Genomic DNA, 25,395 nt, shown 5'->3' on the forward strand with positions numbered 1-25,395 from the left:
ATGCTCTACCAACCTCTATTATTTACCAAAAAAAAAAAAAAAGTCATTACCTGTATGAAGAGAACCTGTTAATAGTCTGAGAAGGTACTGGGCAAATTTCAGTATTTCACGTTTACACCGCTTTCTGCAGCCACTCATCTTAAGCAACAAGGTATTCCTCTGATGAGAGCCAGAAGTCTTTGCCAATAAAAAAAAAGAAAAAAAAAAAAAAAAAGACAGTCTCTGAGGGGAAACTTCTGTCTCAGTTTATGTCACAGGCTGCCTTTCAACTCCTGTGAAATTAGCTGTGAGTGCCTGAATCAGAAATTCCTTTAAAAAGCTAGAGAAGCCGGGAACGGACTGAACAGTAACAGGCTGGGGAGAAGGGGCTGCTTCTCAGGATGGTCACCAAGTTCTTCTGTGGCAACAGATAGGCGGCCGGTTCCCACTTGTAGTAACCCACTGTGGCTCGGCTCAGCAGCCCCTCTCCTGGAGCAACTGCAACCTCACCAACCATTCACGGGGAGGCGGGGACTGTGATGCCAGCTCATCAATGAATCAGCATGTAAGCAGGTGAGGGGACAGATGACAGGTCACTGGGGCTGAAACCCTTTGGGTACCAATAAAAAGAGCCCGCTAATGCAATCCAGCCCGCGGGGGAGGAATCTCAGGGTCTAGAGCTGTACAGAATGATTCCCCACCCCCAAAAAAGGGAAGCAGAATAGCATGCTGTCAAGGTCAGACATCAGACAATTCCCTGTTACAGTGTTAATCAGATTCAGAAAGCCTAAACCGTAAAAAAGCACATCGGAGAAAGCTGACCCTGATTCCAAACAGACAGAGTTGAAGATTTACCACCAAATGGAGGCAAGGCTGTTTTGTCAGAGGTGAATATATTCCACTCATGGGCACAGAGGTGGAAAGGAAGATGTTACCTAAATTTGGCTGTGTTTTCGGCACTGTCCAGGCTCAAGTATGGAAATTAAAAAAAAAAAAAAAATCAGTCCCGTTCACAATACAGTAGCCTGGAAACCACAACTCTTAAGCCCCTGTACTTTGCCTCCAGGCAACCGAGCTCCAAAACTAATTTCCTGCATTAACCTAAGAGAAAGAACTGACTCAGTTTCTCCATATTTCTAAAAGGCAAAATGCAACTTGCTAGCTCCTTACCAACTGGCTTCTTTTGAACTGATGGTGAGAACAAGTGTGAGAGTTTGCAGTTTTCACAAAGTATTTTTCTATGGAAGACAGGGTTGTAGGCAGTGAAATGAAAGCCAGAAAACTATAGGCTGGCCGTCTTTGAAGGTACAGAGGTTTTGTTGTTTTTATTCTTGAGTGCCTTGGGCAGTTTCTAGGATTTGTCTATGCTCTAATTTATATTCCCAGGGTGTTTATTTGTTTCTGCTTGTTTTGTATAAATAAAATATCTCTATGAGATTTAGTATACATAGAATGTGCATCCTCCATATTTAAATACCTAGACAAGTATTAGTTGGAATGAATATTTTCCAAGAATATTATGCATGAAATGATGGTGTTTTTTTTTTACAATAAAGAAAGAAGTACTCCTAGAATCATAAACTTAAACAGATTGAGGAGTAACTCACTCTTTCTAGAATGCTCCCACATTCCCAGACACGGCGGTATAACCATTTGAATGGGATAATGAAAGATGCTTTCCAGGAATTTTCAGAACATCAACTGAAAGTGTCTGAGATAAAAACAATCTCATATACAAAGTTTAGCAACCTAAGGTTTGAAGTCCTTGCTCTTACATATTCGCATGAGTAATGGCGTCAAATTTGAAATAGGCAGAAGAAATATACTACTGTAGTTCCATAGTTGGGCTAATTATTCTAAAGCCTCTTTCTCTTATTTGTAAAATGGGGATCTAGATATCGTATTTGTTTGTTGAAGAGTAAAATAAGGTATGGTAGAGATGACATTAAATCCAACACTCATTCATTTATATAGAAATTATGTATTGAGCACCTGTTACGTTCCATGTGTGGTTCTAGTGCTGGAGATAGAGTAGCAATGGAGAAAGACAAAACTCTGGCATTAGAACCAAGTATGGAACATAACCAGTCCTCAGTACATAATTTCTACATAAATTATATAGTATTCATGGCACTGATACCTCAGTATAAAAAACAAAAAAGCAAAAAAATTAGAAAATATCACATGTGGGTAAGAGCTAGGGAGACTATGAAACTAGATTGGTAGAATAGAACATGAGTGGTCAAGGGGGCATCTCTAACAAAGAAGAGTTAAACTGGGATATACATTACAAGAAGGAGCCAATGATCAACCATGAAATGCTTAGGGGAAGGAAGCAGTCAAGTGGAGTGAAAAGTTTATACAAAGACCCCAAGCTGAGAAAGATTTCAGCACCCTAAAGGAACAGAAGGAAGGGTGTGGCCACTGAAGCATACTGAGCCTGGAGAGATTTATAGGAGATGATTTCATAAAGATAGATGGGGCTACTAGACAGAGCCTACAAGGGTGTAGGGCCGTAGAGCCAGGGTAAGGAGTTTGGATCTAGTCTGTATGTGCTGGAAAGTCATTCCCAGGAATAGGGAAATTGTATGAACCCATCTGCTACATAAAGGATGAATTATAGGGCAGTAAAAGAGTGGAAGAAGGAACACCTATGAGTAGCATCACAACAGTGGCAAGGCCTAGAGCAGAAAGAAGAGAAAATCCCAAGGAAACTATAACAACAACAACAACAACAACACCCATAGAATTAATGAGTGAGTTCAACAAGGTCACAGGACGCTAGCTAAACACTGAATCGTACTACTGAGGAGTCAATTGTACTAGCAATAAACCTATGGATGCTGAAATTTAAAAACACAATATCATTTGCAATTGCTCAAAAAATGAATATTTAGGTGTAAATCTAACAAAACGTGCAAAACTTGTATTCTGAAAACTATAAAAACTCAGATGCAAAAATAAAAGAATATCTAAATAAATGGAAAGACAGTGTGTTCAGGTACTAGAAGACTCAACATAGTAAAGATATCAATTCTCTCCAAACTGATGTACTGGTTTAATGTAATTCCAAAAATTCCAATCTCAAAATCGCAGTAGGATTTTTTAAAATATAGAAAAGAATATTTTAAACATATATATTGAAAGGGACGAAGGAACTCGAGTAGCTAAAATGATTTTAAAAAGTAGAGTAAGTCTTGGAATCATTCTACCTGATTTCAAGAGATATATAGCTAAGTAATCAAGACTGTGAGCTAATGGTAGAGAGATGGACACATAGTTCAATGGAACAGAATAGAAAGCCTAGAAATAGATCCACACAGTTATGCACAACTGATTTTTGACAGAAATGCCAAGCGCAAGTCAATGAAGGAAAGAGCCCTTCAACCAGTGGAGGCAAAGCAATTAAACATCTTTAGGCAAAAAGTGAACTTTAACCAAGAGTTCGTATTTTATACAAATACTAGCTCACACTAAATCATACACTTAAGTGTAAAACTACAGTTCACACCAAAAGTATTACTTAAAAGCAGAAAATGAGAGGCCCCTGGGTGGCTCAGATGGTTAAGCATCTGCCTTCAGCTCAGATCATGATCCCAGGGCCTGGGATTGAGCCCCATGTCCAACCCTCAGCTCTCTGCTCAGGGGAAGCCTACTTTCCCCTCTCCCTTCTGCCTGCTGCTCCCCCTGCTTGTGCTCTCTCTCTCTCCATCAAACAAATAAAATCTTAAAAAAAAAAAAAAGCAAAAAATGGTAAGTCGAATGTCATCAAATTTAAAAACTCACTCATCAAAGACCCTGTTGAGAGAATGAAAAGATCAGCTATGGAATATTTACAAATATTTACAAACCACACATCTGACAAAGGGCTAATATCTGGAATATACAAAGAACTTTCAGAACTCAACAGTAAAAAGCACACAATCCTACCAGAACATGAACGAAAGATCAACAGAGACATTTCACTGAAAAAAGATACACACATGGTCCCCGAATTACAATTCTATGACTTCACAATGGTGCAAAGTGATATGCATACAGCAAAAACTCTACCTCAAATTTTGACTTTTGATCCAGGCTAGTGACACACAGTACAATACTCTTCTGGTAGTACCAAGCAGCACAGCTCCCAGTCAGCCACGCGATCACTGGGGTGGGCAACCAGTACACTCACAACCATTCCGTATCCATATAACCATCTGGTTTTTCACTTCCAATATAGTATTTAATAAATTACATGATGTATTAAAAATTGGTGCACTGGGTGTTATACGCAACTAATGAATCATCGAACTTTACATCGGAAACCGGGGATGTACTGTATGGTGACTAACATAATATAATAAAAAATCATTAAAAAAAATTATTCTAAAAGTCTTTATGTTAGATGATTTTGCCCAACTATAAGCTAATGTAAGTATTCTGAGCAAGTTGAAGTTATGCTAGGCTAAATTAGAATGTTCAGTAGGTTAGATATATTACATGCATTTTTGATCACCATAGTTCGAACTGATGATGGGATGGAACCCATTATAAATTGAAGAAGATCTGTACAAAGGGCAAATAAGCACATGCAAAGATTTTCAATCTCATTAGTCCCTACTGACATGCAAAATAAAACTACAATGAGGCATCACTGCACATCTACCACAATGCGTAAAATGAAAAAATAGTGATAAGACCAAAGGCTGGCAAAGATGCAGAGAAACCAGAACTTTTACACCTTGCTGGTAGAAATAAAAAATGGTACAGCCATTCTGAAGAACGGTCTAATAGTTCTTTAAAATTCTAAAAATACATCAACCATATAACCCAACAATTGCACTCCTGAGAGCTGACCCCAAGGAAATGAAAATATATATTCAGACAAAAACTTTGACATAAATTCTTACAGCATTTCTGCTTGTGATACTTCCAACTGGAAACAACCTAGATGCCCTTCAAGATGCAAATGGCTAAACAAACCACGATGCTTCCATTCTATGGAATACTACACAGCAATAAGATAAACCTTTGATATACACAACTTGGAGGATTCTCAAGGGAATTATGCTGAGTGATAAAAGCCTACCTCAAAAGGTTCCATACCGCATGATTCCATTTAAGTAACACTCTTGAAATGACAAAATTATAGAAAGAGGCCAGATTAGTGGACACCAACAATTAAGAAAATAGCAGGGGACACAGGGAAGTGGATGTAGCTATAAAAATGCAACATGATGGACATCTTCCCTATTCTGACTGTATCAATGTCAATATCCTAGTTGTGCTATTCTACTATAGTTGTTGCAAGATGTTACCACTGGGAGAAACTGGATGCTTTACCTCGGGGATCTCTGTGTAATTTCTTACAATTGCATGTGAATCTACAATTCTCTCAAAAGGAAAGTTTACTTCAAAATTAAATAAATGAAAATTTTAAAAAATACCTTTCTAGCATCTACTATGCATTACTGTTTTAGGTTCTGGACAAAACAAGTGATTCACTGAACTTGTACTAAAATGGGGAGAAAGAGACAGTAAAACGTAGTAAGAACAGAATATGTTGAATGGAGGGAGGGGACAGCAGTGGAGGTAAATTGGGGTGATCAGAAAACTCTTCACTTAGGTGACATTTAAGCAAAGATCTGAAGGAGGGGCAAGCATGAGCTATGTGGATACCTAGAGTACACGTATGGGTGTCATCTTTCTATAGTTTCTAGACAGACTGTCAGTATTTTGCCGTTCATTCTGTTGGGGAACCTTCTTGAAATCAGCCCTCTATAAAGGCTCAATTTTGATGTGGAAGCCCAGAACCCCAACCTGATCAATCTTGTCTCTAGGGAATGCAATCAAAAATCACTGATGTTTGTTGGAGAACCCATTGCCTGTACTTTTTATTGTTGGGAGGTGTGTAGGAGAAATATTGTTGTTTAATGCAATCCTTAGGAAAACAAAACAAAATTAAGACAATAAGTAGAAAATGCTACAGAGTATTAGAAAAGAAAGAAAGAAAAATGCTCTTAATTATCAGCTAATGTGACTGGTATCACCATTACTTCCAATAATATCAATAATCAAAATTACAGGTTCAAAAATAACAGGTGTCCTTTATGTTTCAGAAGTTCTTGTCCAACCCCACTGTCATTCACAGAGAAACGTGAGTGAATTTAACAGCCGCTCACCAAGGCTCAAAGGTTTTACAGATGAGCAAACTACTTAGCACTTTAGCACGTGGTACAGAGGCTACTAACATTTCTTGCAGTAAAGTTACAGCTAAATTTAACTTAAAGACAAACTGACACACCATGTAGTCTGAACCAAAGGTCCTCTGAGGGATGACTCCACAAGCAAGGAGTAGTCTTGTTAAGTAAGTTACTGAGGAACATAAAAGTACAGGCTCCTTTTAAGATGTATTTCTCCTCATTGCATTTTGGGTGAATTTTTTTTTTGACCACATCTTTTTGAGAAGTCCAAGCAAAGCAAATCTTAAATACACCTGGATCACCTTTTGCTCCTTAGAATGGAAGAATATGCAGGACTGATTGATGAAGGGAAGAGGGTTGGCTTTCCTTCAAGGAAGAGAAAAACCCAGTGATTGCTGAGAACACTTGCCACAATGAGGTTTTCCCCTTAATTCTGCTCCTCTCAATAGATCTTGGTGTATTCTGTGTGTCTCAGTTGGAATAGACATTGTTATGCTTTTCAAATTGTCACAAGTTGCAAAATTAAACATGTGCAGCTTAAAAATAGCTCACCATGGGGCTGCAGAGAGAAGCAGAGCAGAGCCTTGCGGCAAAGTCACAGGTTTTGAAAGTGGGTCTTGATAAAATATCAGACTAGCTAGCATCCAATAGAGAAGGATGGCCCTAATGCCAGGTCCATTATTATTCCAGAAACATCACTATTCACCTACTTCAGTTTAAATAAGGAGCATGCCAACATGCTCTTTTGCATCAAGTTTGAAAACAGCTTTGTGAATACAAAGCAATTCAAAATCCAACTTACTGGCATGGGAAGTCCCTCTCTTGTATGCCTGGGTCTAAAGCAACCAAACCCATCTAATTAGCATTCTAGATAATACCTACACAATGCAATTTTTCAGGTATTCTACCATAACTTAATGGTCTCAGACAATGAGACCAAAACTACTGATCAATAATATTATATATCATTAATACAGACAAATATTTACATGCGAATAGATGCATTAATACAAATTACAAGGGTCTTTGAAAAACTGGAGAGCTGAAGAAGTGAAATGCTTTCCAGAAGATAAAATTCTAGCTATTTTCTTTTGCTTTGTTTTGTTTTTAAGAGCCAGAGTCACAGTTTTTCCAACATGAGTGTTCGGAGATAAGTAAAAAGTGTTTATGACCTAAGCGTATATTTTAGGGAAACGGTCCATTGGAAATATGTGCTAGCTAGAGCTGAGGGCTCCTTCAGTGGGGTTCCACCCACTTGGATCCCTATGTAAAAGCCTTATTATTACTGTAATGGGAGCTGGGAACAGATGTGTTTCGCTGATGGAGAGCCCCGAGAGTCAGAGTCAGATGAATGCATACTACTTAAAAGAAAATAAAAATACATTGAAGAGTCCTACAAGCAGAGATAGGGCTGAGATCGTGGGCGTAGAAACAAGCTCGGCGTCAGCACGTGGCACTTTGAAGGACAGGAGACTGAGGGCCACCAGGAGGAAAGTTGTCACCTTCTCATGCACAGATTTATGCCTGGATTATTTAAAAAAAAAAAAAAAAAAGAGAGGAACTGGAGTGTTCCAAGGCCCATTCTTCCATAAAATGAGGCTGAAAACTATGTCTTGAAAGAATTTATATTAGCTTATTTTCTTTGTGATTTATTATTATTTTTTGCCACTTTCTGATGAGGACTATATAGTAAGGACCTGGCGTTCTAATTTAGCACTGAAATTAAATATCAAGTTATTTACTCGGACTCACTTTACTCGGCTATGAAGCAGCCTTGCAATCTCCTGTGGTTATTGGAAGTCTTAAAACAAGATCTTACAAAATATAGCAATTTTACAGCGCTCATATATGTGTATATATATTTTTTCTTTATTGAGATCCCTAGAACTTATCCATATCAATTTTAGCCACACTCCTACCCTGTTTTCTTCAAAGTAGAGGTTAGGGCCTATTTGCGTCAGAACCACCTAGAATGCCTGGTTTAAAACTGATTTCGTGGTCCCCACCTTCAACATACAGACACAGAATCCGGGAGTACGTGGCACAGAGTCTTAGAAATGAGGTATCTCCTGTGTTCCCAGAAACATAGAAATTGGATAATCTAAGCAAACTAAGCCAACTGCCTTCTTGGAACGCACAAAGAAAAGGTAAATTAAAATTCAAAGATGATAAAATTACGGATCTATAAAAGTTCCAATAATCCATCAGACAATTCAGCTTAAATCCGCCTGCAGTTGCTCTGAGGTTGGGATGTGGTCTTGGTAACGCATCCCCAGACTTCCATTTCAGAACAAAGCAGGAATGTCAAGGAAGCTCCATTTTCGATTGCATCAAAGGCAATCGATAGGTTTAAAACAATCAGGTTGCTCATTTGGCTTCAGAAAAGGCAACCACAGGCAGTCCCGTGGTGTCTGTTTGAATCTAATGGACGCTCCTAGGCTTGGTGACACAGCCTTTTCATACCATTTTACTAGAATGGCCGGTGTATTTAAAAACAGGCCACATACACGATTCAAACTTTAGGATCCAACATGTTACTTTTCTTTCCTCCTCTATTTCATTTTTTTGAAGATTAGCCTTTCCTTTTCAATTAGCATATTAACAATTTGGTTAATATAATTATGGGTAAGCTGAACTCCAGCCGATAAGTTTGGTTTGGTTTGGTTTGTAAGGGAGGGACACAGGCCTTTCTGCCTCATTCTCTTTCAAGGTGAGATGTCAGAAAAGACAATTTGGGGTCTGGAGAAATTAAGTGAAGGGCAGCCTATACTTAAAAAAAAATTGAAAGAAGCAAAAAATATGTTAGCCTTCCCCTAAACCCAACTAACATAAACAAATGATAGGTTGATTTAAGAAATTCTTAATTTTCTATCACTTACCAGGCAGATCAGGAACTAAGTTTCAGATGATGTTAGGGCACATACTGGGCCTTTAGAAACACTGATCTAGCATTCAGAACAAAGGTCAAGGTTGAAGGTCACATTTAAGAAGCCATCTGTGTAGAAGTAACAGTTAAAGCTGAATATGGATGGAACCCCTGATGGAGACAGAGGTGACCTGCAAGGCTCTTGTCACACGGTCTCAGTTATAAATGGCTTTGCCCTACTTTTCATTCAAGATTGAACTGCCTTATACTATTTGTCAAAAAACAGGTAGGTTTTTCAAAAGATGCAAATTTTAAAAAATCAAAGAAGAGCTTAAAATCAAAAACAAGAAAACAGAGACCCAGTCTAAAGACTGTAAGAAATAACAGTGATTACAAATATTCTTGATTTATTCAACAACAACAAAAAAGGATTTCTTCACTTATGTAAACAGCTAGAAATACTAGATGCAATAGTGTTAGATGACCACAGAAACATACTTACTCAGTACTAGCATACACCAGGTTATGATTCTCTTTAGTGTGAATAATCATTTTCACAAAGTTCCTGTTTAAGTTTCCATGGGTGTTTTCATAACCAAACTAAGGCCATGGCCAAATGCCTAAAAAGCAATGTGTATCCTAGTCCTGCAGATAATAATCACCTACGTCATACCGTGACAACCACTGGAGCTGCAGGGACAGGCAAATTTCAGATTAAATGAATATGCCATTATGGAAAACGAAGCACTATAACACCCATGAAACACAACGGCTGCCATTCTCCCCGAACTATACATTCTTGCCTTGACTGAGCATCAAGTAAAATACGAGATCACGGCTGAAAATGCTCCTTTCAGACTTTGTGTCACAATCCTAGATTCAGTTTTGACTAGCTGGAGGAAAAGAATGTCTTAGAATCCTCTGTGCCTTCTGCGTGTCCTTGAGTGTGCCCTAAGGATTCATTTCCAAACAGTAGTCTGAGGACGCGCGAATGGCACGTGCTCCCCTGGAACCCGCCGCCGTACGCCCGTCTCATCAGAGCAACGTGATGAAATATTCAGGATCCTGCCATGGTGGTGCAAAGCGAAGTAACGCAGGGCTCTGACCTTCTCTAGGAAAATCAGTCAGGGAACAAATGCGTGACAACGGGTGACACTAACTATGTGCTGTAACTGAAAACCACCTAATGCAGTTTTCACGTTACACACTCTCCAGTACGGTAAATGCTCTATTAAACTCCCACTGCCGAAATCATACTAAAAGCCTCTCTAATGCGAGCTGTGAACACATATTCAGACCCCTGCACAGCTGACCCTCCACTCCACGGGAACTTCGTGGCCAACATGCCAGGACTGGGAGGCCATGGAATGAGCAGCAGACTAAGTCAGACCTACGCTCTGAATCTTCAAGAATCAAAGTTGGTCAGGTTGCTATAGGTGTCCATTTCCCATCTATAAAAAGAGGGCATTGGATTCAATAACTCCCGCCTTCTTTTTCAACTCAAAAAAAAAAAAAAAGTATAAATATCTACAAAGGGAGCTCTCTCTATATATATTTTAAATAGCCACATACTGCTCCGTAATACGGACATGCTTTAGTCCATTCCCCATACCTCCACCAACAAGTACTTGGGATAGTCTCAGTTGGCCAGATACCACAAACAATACTGCATAAATGTGGAGCTTTTATTTCTATAAGTTTGTGTCATTTACTTAGAGGCATGCCTACTACACACTGGTAAGTGAGAAAACAAGTTACAAAACCATGTATAGAATATAATCCTAATTTTGTGAAATAAAACTGCATTCTCTACATGTGCATAGCTCCTTTGCAGAGAATGACAACCCAGTTCGTTGGGAGGGGAGAACAAATGCCATAAGAAAAAGGAAACCACAGCAAAATGTAAGCTCTCATGATATAATGCTAACTCCTAATATATAAAACTATGAAATTTACAAAAATTCTATTTCTATGAGAAATATGCATAGATTAAAGAAAAACATTAATCTCATTAAGTGATGAGTAATTGAGGCCATTTTTTTTACTTGAGTTCCTTGTGGTGTTTTTATACTGCTTTTGCAAAAAAGTAACACACAGATTAAAGGAAAAACAATGAGTCTATGATGTGAACTTCCCTTAGAGGTTCTATGCCTGAAAAATACCTACAATATCTTTGTGGACAGGGCTCCATTGTGAAAAATTTTGTTGAGTTATCTAATCTTTGGAAGAAACTTTTTAGGGGGGGCTTCTTGTCCCCCAAAAAGGATATAGAAACCCAAAGGTGAGAAAGATTAACTCTCCTAAATTCAGTGTGGTATGAAATAATCCCATCTTAAGCGTATTCCACTTTGCTTGAACCTACGGCACATACTCTAAAGCATCATGGAATATGATAACCCCCTCTCGGCTTCCTGTGAAGGCTAGAAGATCCCCGAGAGTCAGTCATTTGGGTTAGAACCCTGAATCCCCTCCTTTTCTATTTATGGGAGTCATTAAATCTGTAACAGATAAGCCCTGGGTTTTAAAAGTATTCAAAGCAAAAGTTAATATAATTGCTTAGAAAAATAATAACAAATATGATTGAATAATACCATCTTTACTATGCTGAAACATTTTTAATGGATAAAGTAATTTTATATAGGGGCCTACATACATCATTTAAGGAATTTTACAAGACAGAGCTTAACTGAGCAGGATTTATTTATTTTATTGGGTTAAGCCTACTGTTGGTGCTGTAGATTAACTCCTTGTGTGTCAGTGAAACTGAAAAAGGTTCTTCCCCCAATCATTCATCAGTCTGAGAAGTACGTATTTTTATAATTTTGCCTTTAGCAAAGCACAAATTATTTCACGAGCATTAGGGCACATTTTGAAGATTTACCCACAGTCTATGAGCACAGATGGATTTTTCTTCTACTATAGTTTCTGAGACCTCTCTCATGTAGCCTACTCCCTAGATAAACCCTCCCCATACTTTTCTCCAGAGGTAAGCCTAGAATCTCCATTTTATTTTGCTGCTGAAACACAGATTCATTTCCATAAATGTTTGCTCTGGTACTCACACCACAGACAAATAGATATGGACAGCTGCTGTTGTGTGAGATTTAAGGGCATTTTTTTTCTTTTTTTCCTTTTTTTTTTTTTTCTAGAGACCTAAAAATCTCTGGCCATAACAGCAACTAGCCCACTTAGTCTTCATTTTCCTCATTTCTTAGCATTCTTGATTTCAGGAGATAAGGCTGCGTGGGCATTGCCTCAATCACTGGACACCTTAGAAAGAGCAAAGATCGAAGCTGGGGGCTCTCGGAGCTTCTTTTACCAGCTCTTTCACTTAGTGTCTGTGATTTTGGCCAGGTCATTTCAAAGCGTCTAAGCCTCAATTTAATCATGTGTGAAGGAAATCAATGATGCCCATGGAATAGGCCTACCCAATAAAGTTCTTATGAGAATGAAATAATGTCATATATATATAATCACATTGGAAAATATCTGGTATATAGGAGTTATTTCATCAATGGAAGATGTTGCTACTACTGTTAATTACTAGATCCAAAAGTGAGAAGGAAATCTTTCCAAAGCAACTAACAGAGTCAGGGAAAGTTCTAAAGTCCCACTAAGTACCTAGGGGAATCTTCTTGAATACTGCTGGGGTTGTTATTTGGATAATAGTACCATTTTAATGAATTAATGTTTTATAGGCAATTTAAGATGACATGTGCATTCTTTCTTTTAACATGTAAACACTGGCTGTACTGTCAATGGGAAAAAAAATTTCTACAACAGTTGTACTTCTCAGTACAAAAGCATGGACAGAACCACGGGTAGGCTTCAAAAGATTATAAAAGTGAACAAAAATGGTATGAGTATGTATGCATTTTCTGACAAAAGAGTTCAGAGCTTTCATTCAAATCTGAACAGTTTCTAATACTTAAGAAATAATAGGTGATTCTGTACTAGATATGTTGGGGTAAATAATTTATGTCATCAGCTTTTTTTTAACCTAGAAACCTAAGGAATATATCGAATATATCAAATGTATGCCTTAAAAAATATGGTCTAGAGCCATGTTTCATCATTCTTTTGAGGTGACTTTGTCTCCTTTGATAACTGTATAAACATTATTGAAAAAAAACTCTAAGTGGCAGTCTGTCACTGTCCAACAACCTCCCCTGTTCTTTGTGAGAAAGTCATAACATTGAGCCCCTCTGTACTCCTGGCAATCTAGGACATGGACAAAGAAGGAAAGAGAGAACAAGGAAGAGAAGGAGGGAAGAGGAAACAGAGATTACACAGTTATGCACAGGGATGGAGAACAGAGGAGAAGGAGGGAAGGAGGAAGAAGGGGGGGGGGAAGAGGTGAGATGGAAGGAAAGTGAGAAAGGGAAGAGAGATTATAACTTGGTAGCTTCCAGAATTTTCATTTGTATCTGAGAGACATCTCTCCCAAACCTCTCTCTCAACTTCCTTACTCATTCAGCGCATTTTCTTTAAAAAAAAAAAAAAAAATTAACTTATGTGAGAGAGCACGTGAGAGAGAAAGAGAGCGCGCACCCACATGCACACATGAGTGGGGGGAGGGGCAGAGTGAGAAGCAGACTTCCTGCTGCACAAGGACCAGGATGCGGACTCAATCCCAGGACCCTGGGATCATGACCTGAGCCGAAGGCCAACACTTAACAAACTGAGACATCCAGGCGCCCTCAGCACATTTTCTCTGAGAAAAAAGAAAGCGAGAGCATTCTCATCCACAGCTTTTAAAATTACCTATAATGATATTTTTATAATTACCTATAAATGATATAGCAACTTTTACTAATCTGTCTTTTTAAAAGTATTATATTTTATAGTACCAAATTACTATACACTGTTGCGTGTACCTTCTTTTTTGCCAAACTATTTTTCTGGAGAACGGATGAGACAACATCATTCTCCTTGGTGAACTGAAACAACATCCCTTCTATTCGATTTTTGTTCTCTTGTCTTGACACAACTTTAGATGGTGTCTCTTTGCCATTTCTGCTACAAGATAGATTATTTTCAATTCAGTTTAACAAATGTGGATTGGGTGTCTTATGACTTTCCTATATCAAGCCCAAGAAGTAGAAGAATTATATCTGCTCTAAAACTGTATAGGTCTACAAATGTCAGGGGTGAGACACATGAGTCAAAAAAGTACTCACAGGGAAAAGTTATTTTATCAAAATTGATTTGCTTTCCTCTTGAAAAGATCTGCAGTTTTCATAATGTGGTTCTCATTTTTTTCTTTGTGCTCTGGTAGCATAATTGCAAAATATTTAACTTGACTCTTACATTATTCATTCACTCATTCATTCAAACATTTATTAAGGAACTGTAAAATCAGGTTACTTTGATACAACTTCTCTGATTCTTTAAGATCAGCATGAAAGTGGAGACACCTGGGATCTATCTAACTGGAGGGAATTAGTGTTCAAAATTTATGAATATAGCCATGTGAAAAGCCTCTTCTATAATGATTTCAATTTTATAGGGAGCAGCTAAGACTAAGAAAGAGCTAAATGATTCTTGGTCAGCTCAGATGAGCATATAGTTGACTAGGGGGCCCAACTCTATTAGCCAAAATGGCTCAGTTCACATATGAGAGCAATATAAATCAATCTTGAGTTTCTGATAAGGGGCAGAAAGTTCTGATTTTTTGAAATCCTATAATAAGGAGTCATTATTAGATAAAGTTAGGGAGCTTGATTATAAGATGGTCTGATGGACATGTTTACCCCAATAGGTGAGTCAGTTGGGATCACATCATCTGACCCCCAATCTGATTAACCCATTCAAATAGCCTCACCTCCAACACTGGTCCTGACTCATCCCTGACATCCTAATATGGCATTGTTGACAGGAGCAAAGGGTACCTGGCATCCCGCCTTCTAGGGTGATTTTGTTGATAGGAGCACAAGGTACCTGGCACCCTTCCTTCTTGTGTGACTGACAATTAAGAACTCAAAGTAAGTAAACTTGGAAATATCTTCTAGGAAGCTACTTCTCTCCAAACCCAGGTAAACATGGTGAAGCGAGTTCTTCCTGTAGACCCACTTTCCTTTCTTATACTCACGGTTTTCCTAAGCCAGTGTTTCTCAACCTACACGCCATTCTGGGCCAGATTCTTTGTTGTTGGAGGCTGCCCTGTGCACTGCAGGATGTTTAACGACATCTCTGGCCTCGACCTACTGAATGTCAGCAGTACTCCCCAAGTTGTGAAAACCAAAGACGTCTCCAGATATTTTCTAATGTCTCTGAGGGGAAACACCACCCTCCCCCCCACACACCCAATTGAGAACCACTATTTTAAGACCATGAACTTGAATGAGATCTCTGTGGATCCTTGCTTAGAGCCCTACTGACTCAGATTTTACATGTGATTTTGACAATATTGATTACATAATTTACCATATATTAATTATATAGCTCCCTAGAATCCAAAGAATTATGCATAGTAAATGAAATGTACTGAGTATTCTAGGACCCTCTAGAAAAGCTGAGCCTTTGTCTTTGCAAGAATCAGGCCATGCCAGAACCAATGGGACTCTCTTTTCCCGATGGAATACCCACCTTGCAAGCTTTTGGCCACTTACACTCAATCAGAAGCCTAAGATTGGGACAAAGAGGTAACAGCCAATAGTCTCAAATTTTACTCTTACTGGCTAGTTTATTTTTCTTAATTGGGTTGAACTGATTATAATTTGCACACATTAACTCATTAATCTGATTCTTTACTTCCTTTGATTTCTGACTTCAAGACCCTTAATCAAACTGTTCAGTTATACTGGCCCCCTATTCCTGTTTATAGTTCGTCCCTTAATACAGTTTCCACTCTAAGTTCTGCCTTATATTCTGCATCTGTGATTATCAATTTGTTTCTTTGTCATGTAATATATCACCAGCATTTCTTGGGCTCAATTCACTAGTCTCTAGTCCTGGCATCTGCTTTTGTCCTGAATGTGTTCATACTGGAACATGATAGAGACACTCAGAACATAAAGAAGAGATAGCAGATTACCAGGGGGACAGAAAAAAACAAAACAAAACAAAAACCTATAAAAAAAACAAGCACACATCCTCAGAAATACCCCTGCAGGCTTTATAACTTTTGAGAACATCACATAACCATACCTGAATACTTGTAGTAATGACACGGAGCCTTCGATAAAGGAAAATGTATACTCTACTTGAGAAGAGAGGAAAATAGGTACAATTGCTTAAAAAGAATCCCATCTCATCTGGTTCATAGAGAACTTATTAAACTTTACGGGATAAGCTTTGGTTACCTGAAAAATATACTTATTTAAAATATCACCTTACCTAAATATTTATTAACCTATTGGTATTTATATTTATTAGGTTGGATCCTATGAAACTGCTATTGTTTACAGGCAAACACGCCAATTACATATTCAACCCAAGTAGCACTAAGACGTTCCCAAACACAAGAAAACACTTATTACAAACTAGCAGGGTCTCCTTCAAAAGCAAGCATATTTAAAATTTCATAAAAAGAATTCATTTCTACTTTGCCAATATTTGATGAATTCCTTCCTCTTACATGGGTATCCTTATGATCACAGGAATCCAAAAACATTAACTCTACATGGTGCATTAGAACAGTGTGAGGAATCACTCTACAAGACAAGACCATTTAACCAAGACAGGACAAGTAAGAGAACTGATTATTTTAATGAGCAAATCTACTTGCAAAGGACCCCTCCTGGCTCCTCAGATTTCTGTTTTCTCAAGGTTAGTGCATTTTAATTTTAGATGTCCAAATCTGCACTTTTCAGATTCTAATCTCTTGCCACATAATACATCACGTGCATCACGTTTGTCATCGTTAAGATTACAGCCCTCAGCAACAAACAAAACAGTCCAAACACCCCTATTACCCATATTAAGCTTCCCAACACTACTGCTACCCTGATAAGTGATCAATAGAGAAGTCATCTTTTCTGCAGTGAAACCCCCATGCGTGCTAATCATTGATGGTACCTAATGTTGGAAATGAGTAAGAGATATGCATCTTCAATACATGAGATGTAACATAAGACTGAAAGTCAAAGAGGAGAAGGAAGAGAGACAGGGAGAAACCTAATTACATCAGATACGCAGGAATTCTGAAATGAACTCCATTCATCTCAGAGGAACATAAAGATATATAAGAGAGTCAATTTAAATTTATTATCTGCCTGCTGCTGCTTCAGCTGCTGCTAACTGACACCCCATAGAGAACCAATGGGGAGAAGAGCATTTTTGTATGTTCTCCTCATGCGAACCCAGGGTGATGATGTTGAGAATAAGCATAAATGTGAAAAAATGGTGCTTCATCAGGGCCAAGTTTTATGTTAACCAGCTCAATGGAGCTAGGCAGAGCAAAAGTTCAACAAACATTTGTTGAATTTATTTATGAGACCATTCCTGAACCCTGCAGAAATCCATGGTACAATAGACCATGACCTCTTATCGGCAGTGGAGAAAAGAACCTTTTGTGTCAGGTAAGGGAGGGCTGGTTATTTGATACCTTTCCTACATCTGTTAACACGTTTAGCCACCAGCTGGTGATGAGAATTCCCTTTAAATCTTCAGGGCTCCATTTAGACAGGACAACATTTCTCGTTTATGCTCAAGAAATGTGCATTAGACCAGCTGCCTTTAATATCACAAAAGTATTTTCCATGGTACGTACAGTACACATTTGTTCCAACTTTTCCATAGAGAAAAAGGATTAAGAGAAAAGAAGATAATATTCGAACATCCAAAGCCAATGAAGACTTACAGCTGATGGATGTCGGGAAACTTTAAGCTAGACTCTACTGTCGATTTTCATATCCAGATTCTGTAAAGTTTCCATTGCTTTATTTGTTTAGTTTGGAGAATCTATCCATGATTACCAAACTGTTCTCACAGACTTAAATGACCAGGCTTCACAGTAAAAGGAATGACTCAAAGCTGTTATATAACTTTGGAGCCTTAATTCAAAGTTCCGTTAAGCCAGTCAGGGAGCTAACCCCAATGTTTATATACAAAGTAATTTTTCAGTGAAGGCCGTATCGTTTCATGATTTAAAGTGTGGATGCCTGAGATTGTTTCTTAGCTCTGCCTTTATTAGCTGTGTGATGTTGGCCAAGTCACTTAACTTCTCTGCATCAAAAGATTACATACAATTATTTCTGCACTTGGGTGATCCATAGTAATTTATCTTTCCCTTCTTAGTGTTTTCGTTTCTCAGTTTTCTAAGATTCCAACAATCAACAAACTTTTGAAAAGAAAGAAACTCTAAGTGGTGACAAGTCATCCAGGAAAAAGGAAGCACCTGTGGTTTTAAACTTTACAAAGTTCAATGTCAGTTCTGATCAACACAGTTTCCGTCCTTCCATCAGCTCGTAGGAAGCCTACCCCAGCTACTCAGGTTTTGCAAATAAGTAAATGGGGGGGGGGGGAGTACATATCTGAGCTAAGTTTTCGATCAACTGACTAAAAATATCACATAAAAATTCAGCCACCCTCTGGTTATCAAACACATCTTGGTTTTCATGGCTACGAGCTAAGCCCTAGCCTACAGGTGATGCTCCAACACATCCGGGGACACCTCCTGCTGCCACAGCAGTAGAGCACGGCTGTGAACTCAGCGCTTACTATCCACATGGCCTACACCATTCTTTCCTCCTTCCATAATAACAAACCGACATTAAATCACCCTCACAACCATATTAAAGTTAATTTCCTCCAAATTGCATGTCATATTTATAAGACATGACTCTGCATTTAGACAGGGCTTATCTCCTAAGGCGCTCTAAGTGCTGCCTATGTGCTTTATTTATGCGAATACATCACTGGTGTAAAAAGAGACAGATTATTTTATTTCAAAGGTATCCATTTTCTGATTTGCACGAAAAACTTGGAGTCCTCAGGATCATAAATGTCAAATTACTATTCCATAGAGCTCATTATTCAGTCTTTCACCAATAAAAACAAGAGATATTTTATGAAAAACCCATTCATTTATTCGATCTACTGCTAGGTGCTGAAGAAAGCTGTAAAAATGAATCTAAGCCAGCCCTGAAGTTTTGGCTTCCATAACCCAGTTAGAAGGGAGATAGGAAAACAATCCCAGTATATCACAGGGCTGTTGTAGCCAAAGCTTTGGGTTTATGAGTGGGGGTGGAGGGGGGAGCAGAGAAAAATGTGTTCAGGGTAGGCATTACGAAAAAGGAGTTTGCCATGAGTTTTAGGAAATGAGTAGGTCTTTTGCAAGTGGCTAGGAGAGAAAACAAGGAAGTCTCACATTCTAAGGAAAGAGCAGGACCTGAGGATCACTGAATCAGGAATGGGCCTAGAGAAGGACGGAAACTGTGACAAGTGCTCCCTCCAGGCCCCAAGTGTTCTTATTTTTAGTTAGTATATGCAGATCTCATTCCACACACCATTTGGGCAACCACCAGCATTTTCAATGGAGAAGAGAGAAATCACAAGTCAATTCAAATTATAAAAGCAAATTTGGCAAGACCGCGCGGTTGCTGCCGTGCTGTTTCCCTGACTAGAGAGAACGGATGGACTTCTGGCTCCCTTGTACTTGCTCCGCATGCAGCCTGTTAGATTTGAGAGATCTTGCTAATGTGTCAGTGTTGCCAATTTACCACGCACATTACATTTTATATTTCCGCATACCATGGTAATATTTTTGTACCACTCTATGATTAAACATAATTTTAAGTAGTGTGACTAGATATATGTTGGCAGGCAATATGTCTAGTGTTCAAGAGAGTAAGCTGTCAAAGGATTCCCAATGTTAGCAACAGGGTAAGGAAAGTGGCATCTTCAGATGGAAACAAAACAAAACAAAACAGGCAGACAAGACTGTTACTATCTATATATCTACATAGCTACCCACCCACCTATCTACTCAACTACATATTTATTTTTCATGTATTTCATAGAATAAAAGCAAACAATCTAGAAAAACCTAATGAGTCACTTGTTGCCTTAGCCGCCAATCCCATTTATTCCCCATGGGACATGATTTCACATTGATGGTGCATGTTGACTCAAGCCCACTTACCAAAAACAACCAACAACAACATTTTTTTTTAATCTGTGATGCGAAAATTCATGTTTCGCAAATCTTAAGACCCTCCTCTGAACTGACAGGATCCACAATAGGAAACAAGGGACACTAGAAAAAGTTGCGCTAATGATCACCACTGCTTCTCCTTTTCTGTGTAGCAAAGAGACCACTTCTCTCAAATTTTTAAATCCATGGGTAGTTAAATCAGATTTCAGGCTTTTATCTGGTATGTTTCTGCATGATCTCTTTCTAGTAATGTATAACTTACCCAAAATGCTATAGAGAGGAAATGCTGAGGTTAACATAACTATGGAGAAGTGGTATGATGGAAAATGGAGAAAATAAGGCTAACAACAACAACAACAAAAAACACAAAGAGCTTACAACACGTCACTCAGGAAGGGAAGTTTGGTGTCCTGGAGCTCAGTCACACACAATTAGAGACTGTATACATGTAAATAGTTGGCCAAATCCACAATCTATCCTCTAAATCTAACAGCAAGCCTTCCCTCCGAACCCTTACACCACCAACTTTGATATAACAGATTCCCCAGGGAAATTATTTGGGTGCAGTTCTTTTGACATAAACGAGTCTGGACTATGAAAACTACAATTTTCTTTAGGTTTCCTTTGTTTAGGTCCTTTTCTCTATGAGAGTGTTAAGGCCTCAGTGGGCCATGATCCTATGATGACATTGAAGAAAAGAGCCAAGGATGTCCCTCAACCACTTTTATATACATGTATGCATTACACTAAAAGACCTGAAACAGTGGTGTAATTTACATTGGATACAGAGAAGATTGTCAGGATAGGTGAATGCCCTTTGGGTTCAAGAAGGCTTGAACGAAGTTCTGAATTGGGTTAGAACCCACATGTACGATGGTAAATGGTCAGGGACTGGAGAACTGGGGATCTATTTCTCTTTGATCAGACAGAAATGAATGGACATCACAGAGCCCTGGTAATAACAGACATCCAGTAAGTGGTTCCTGAGAGCCAATGACATACAGAAGTATGTGAATGGGTTATCGAGTCACGTGAGCCAGAGTTTGAATTCCACCTTCCCAATTTACTAATTACTCACCCACAGAACATTTCCTTGGCCTTTCTCAGCCTCGGGATCACCTATATAACCCTAAAGTGTTGTGCAAAGTTATAAATAATGTACGTGAGATATTCAGCACATTCTTGACATTCGACATGCATGAATTATCATTACATAAACAGCATCGAAGAATTTAGGTGAACTGCAGCGCCTCCCCTGCATAAACTCTGTGAGGCTCTTTTTATGTCCGTCATTGTCTCCAAACCTTTAGAGTTCTAGGAAAACCACAGCATATTTTCTTCTGTTGGCCTAAAAACTATCAAATTCTTGGATTTTGCACACGAGTTCATGTTCATTTTGTAAATCTATGCACTTTACACATGACGTTTCATAGTATTTTTGCTCCAGAGTAAAGAGGGGATGGAGACGTTCAGGTGTCCATTATATATCCACTGCTCAATGAAGAATAAGTAAGATGGCAAGTGAGCCTTGTCTAAGAGACCCAGGAGCACACATGCCACAGCCTGTTCCATAGGAGACCTCAGCACGCAGACTGAATGTCTACCACATCCCAACCAGGTCTTCGGTCTCTGGCCTGATGCTCTTTTCTCCACATTATCTTTTAAGCTTCCTCTCGTCAGTACTCACTCCTTCCTTTCTGGAGTCCCCTTATAAACATTTTAGCTTTATAAAAGTTCCTGTGAGGTGTCAAAATATTCCAGCTCTGTCCTTGCTCAGCCTGACTCAGCCTCTAAACCTGGTAAGTCTTGGATACCATTTGTTTGACACCTCTGCCTTCAGTCTCCCCTGACTCCCCATGTTATTGTTAAGGAACGACAGGTTCCTTTTAAGTCAATGATTCTTCATCAAAACACAAATTCAGAAAATCAGACTTCTTAGTAAATATTTCAAAACTGTATCTAGTAAAAAGCCCCGGTTCTCTTTTGCTCTTAGATTCCCTGCCACGATATTCACACCACTTATGAGTAATGATCTGGAGCTGGTGTTTGGGAGTATGGCTGAAAAACTGGATACCTCAGATTCATACTCAGAAGTCAGCCATAAAATATTCAATGTCCAAAGGCAAAGAAAAAAAAATCAGCTACAAAGCCAGAAGAGGCCACTACCAGAGGACCACCTGGCAGACGGGAGACAAAGATACAATTGCTCTCTTGACATGCCTCCTTCTGGCAGAGTGATAGACACAGCCTTCAGCTCACCGAGAGATGTGGAGGCTTACCGCTTTGGAACAAACAAGGCCCAGTAATCACTGCATGATCAGTAGTGAGTAGATTCTATGGGTACCTGAAATAAACCACCTTATCATTTTGATTCATCTCCCCATCTCTAACTGAAAGTAGAAGACATCAAGACAACTTTCTTTTACAATGTTTTTCTTCTTCCTAAGGATCTACAACTGTTCAGTATTCATCATTCAGTTCTGACAAAGATTGTGATGTTCCTAACTTGCTGATTTCCCGTTACCAGCACCTGGCATGTAGCAGGTACATAATAAATTATCTGAAATTAATTTACTAATTAAGCTGACACCTTCCATACTAAAAGGAAGATTGTATTTAAAAGGGAGGAAAATAAATTCTAGTCTGAACATTTCTGGAAGGAACAAAATGAAAGAAAACCTGCCACTGACCTGTACTGCTTTGGCAATGTGTGTTTTCTTATTTTGGAGGGAAAAAAAATGCTGTGTAGGTTAAAAGTAACATATTGAAATTGCCTGATTCTTATCAAGTGTATTTGCATAAAATACACCAACTATACAAAGGAAGCCTATGGATGACAATGTTATGTCTCATAACTTCATTAATTTTGGTGCTTCATTCCAAAGCAGCTAGCACATCAGTAAACCATTAGCCTGAAGATATTTACTTCTCCTTTCAGACTCCTTGTGGATAAATAACAGAACAGCACTGCTGAAATGACTTGCTTCTGGGGCAAGCAATGAAATAGCTGTTCCCTCAATAGCCAGACTCAACAGCCTTTGCATTCTCTCAAAGAAGCAGAAAACTGTATTTTAAGGAACTAAAAAAGCAGCACATGATTTTGCTCATTTATGGAACATAAGGAATAGCAGGGAGATCGGTAGGAGAAGGGAGGGAAGAACGAAGGGGGGTAAACAGAAGGGGGAATGAACCACGACAGGCTGTGGACTCCGGGAAACAAACTGAGGGCTTCAGAGGGGAGAAGCGTTGGGGATTGCGATAAGCTGGTGATGGGAATTAAGGAGGGCACGTAGTGCATGGAGGACTGGGTGTTATACGCAAACAATGAAGCATGGAACACATCAAAAACTAATGATGTACTGTATGGTGACTAACATAATTAAAAATTTAAAAAAATAAAATAAAATAAAATATATCCAGTTTAAAAAAAAAGGCAGCACATGAAACAGTAACCATAAAAGTGTGTAGGCATAAGGATGAGTCTCACACAGCAGAAGAGGTTGAGTAATATTTTCGCCAAACTATGGAACAGCCTAAGCGCATAAGTTAGGAAAACGGATCATCATGAGACAGGAATTCAGAAACCAGGAATGGGTGTGTCCAAGTCATCCTAAGGAATTCTGACCTTTAATGCCAGTACTGGAGTGCTCATTCTGGAAAGTTTTTGCTTAGACCCTAAGATTTGATTTCATGTCCCTGATATGAGCGTCCTCAATTGCCTACGATTCCCCAAATAGGATACTTATTAGGCTGCACTGTGACTGCTTGTTCAAATGGTCTTGTTCCCTCCTTGAATGTTTGCTCGCTAAGAAATTATCCTGCTCACCACTCTTCATACAGTGGCTAACACAGTACCTGACACAAAGCAGATGATCAATATATAGTTATTCAATCAATGGGAAACTCATCCCGATTTGTGTCAATCATCCGTTAGAACACTGCTATTCAAGTCTCGATTCTCTTTTATAATGTTGGGGAAAATCCATTCTTTCTTTATCTAGAAGTAGAATCTAATTCCCTCAAACCACAGTCTGAATCTGTCTAGGGAAGGGGAATATGTATATTATATCCCACACATGTGCATATATAATGTACATATATAATACATTTGGTGCTACACAAGTACGACGAACATGGTAAGCTGACAACTTATTTCTCGAATCTGTTATTAGTCAATACACTGTACAATTGGAGCACATGAAATGAGTCATAGGCTGTATTAAAAATGGTCATTTGCCTTTGTTCAGCATGCTTTGCAGAAGAGCAAACTACAGAAAGCCACATGGAGCGTAACCAGCAAAGAGGCTGGGCAGTCCCCTCACCCTGCCTTGCTTCATGTCTGTGATACTATACTCTTCCTGTTTTGCTCCTACTCAGGGGCCACGCCGTCTCCGTTTTCCATATTCTTGTCTTTCAAGTCCCAGTCCAGACCTCCTCTGCTCTGTCCCACACTCACTTCCCAGGTAATCATACCCCAGTCAATGTCAACTCTCAAATACAAATCTCCAACCTGAGCCTCTTCCCTGAATTTTAGACTCATGCATCAACATAGCTAATTGGATATAACTGGCATCTTAAAAGTAACTAAAACCAAACTCCAGGTTTCCCCTTGCCTCAAAGCTTTTCCACACAGAGTCTTTCCTGTCTCTGTAAATGGCCACATCATATTTCTCGGTGCTCAGGTTAAAACAAAACCAAACCTTGTCCCTCCCACCCCACACCCAACCCTTCAGTAAATCACGTAGGCTCGATGTTCAAAGTGAAAGGGCGTCCTTCCTCTCCCCCCACATATCCTTGGTCCAAGCTGCCATGATTTATTGCCTATTTATTACAATAACTTTTTAGCTGACATCCCTGCATCTGTGCCCCTGAAGCCTACAGTGTACCCTTAACCCAGCTGCCAAAGTGCTCATTTTAAAATCCAGATCATGTCACACCTTTGTTCCAGTCTCTCCAATGACTACCCATCCAATTAGAGTAAAATCCTGAAACTGTCTCCCTGATTCCTTTCTAACCTCTTCCCCCTACTGACCCCTGCTCACACAGGTTCACACAGGTCTGACGCTCCTTTAAAAGAACTGACGTGTTTGCCGCAATGCTGCCCTTTCTGTTCCCTCTGCCTGGAATCCCTTCTTAAGGACGTGTCTAGGCCTCATTGTCTTACCTCCCTCAGATCTCTATTCAAGAGCCCACTTTTCAATGGCACTTTCCCAGACCGTCCTACTAAAAATGAATTCCTCATACTACCTGCTCCCTATCCCTTCTGC

The sequence above is a fragment of the Ursus arctos genome, unplaced genomic scaffold, assembly GCF_023065955.2.
Source record: "Ursus arctos isolate Adak ecotype North America unplaced genomic scaffold, UrsArc2.0 scaffold_9, whole genome shotgun sequence".
Taxonomy (NCBI): Eukaryota; Metazoa; Chordata; class Mammalia; order Carnivora; family Ursidae; genus Ursus; species Ursus arctos.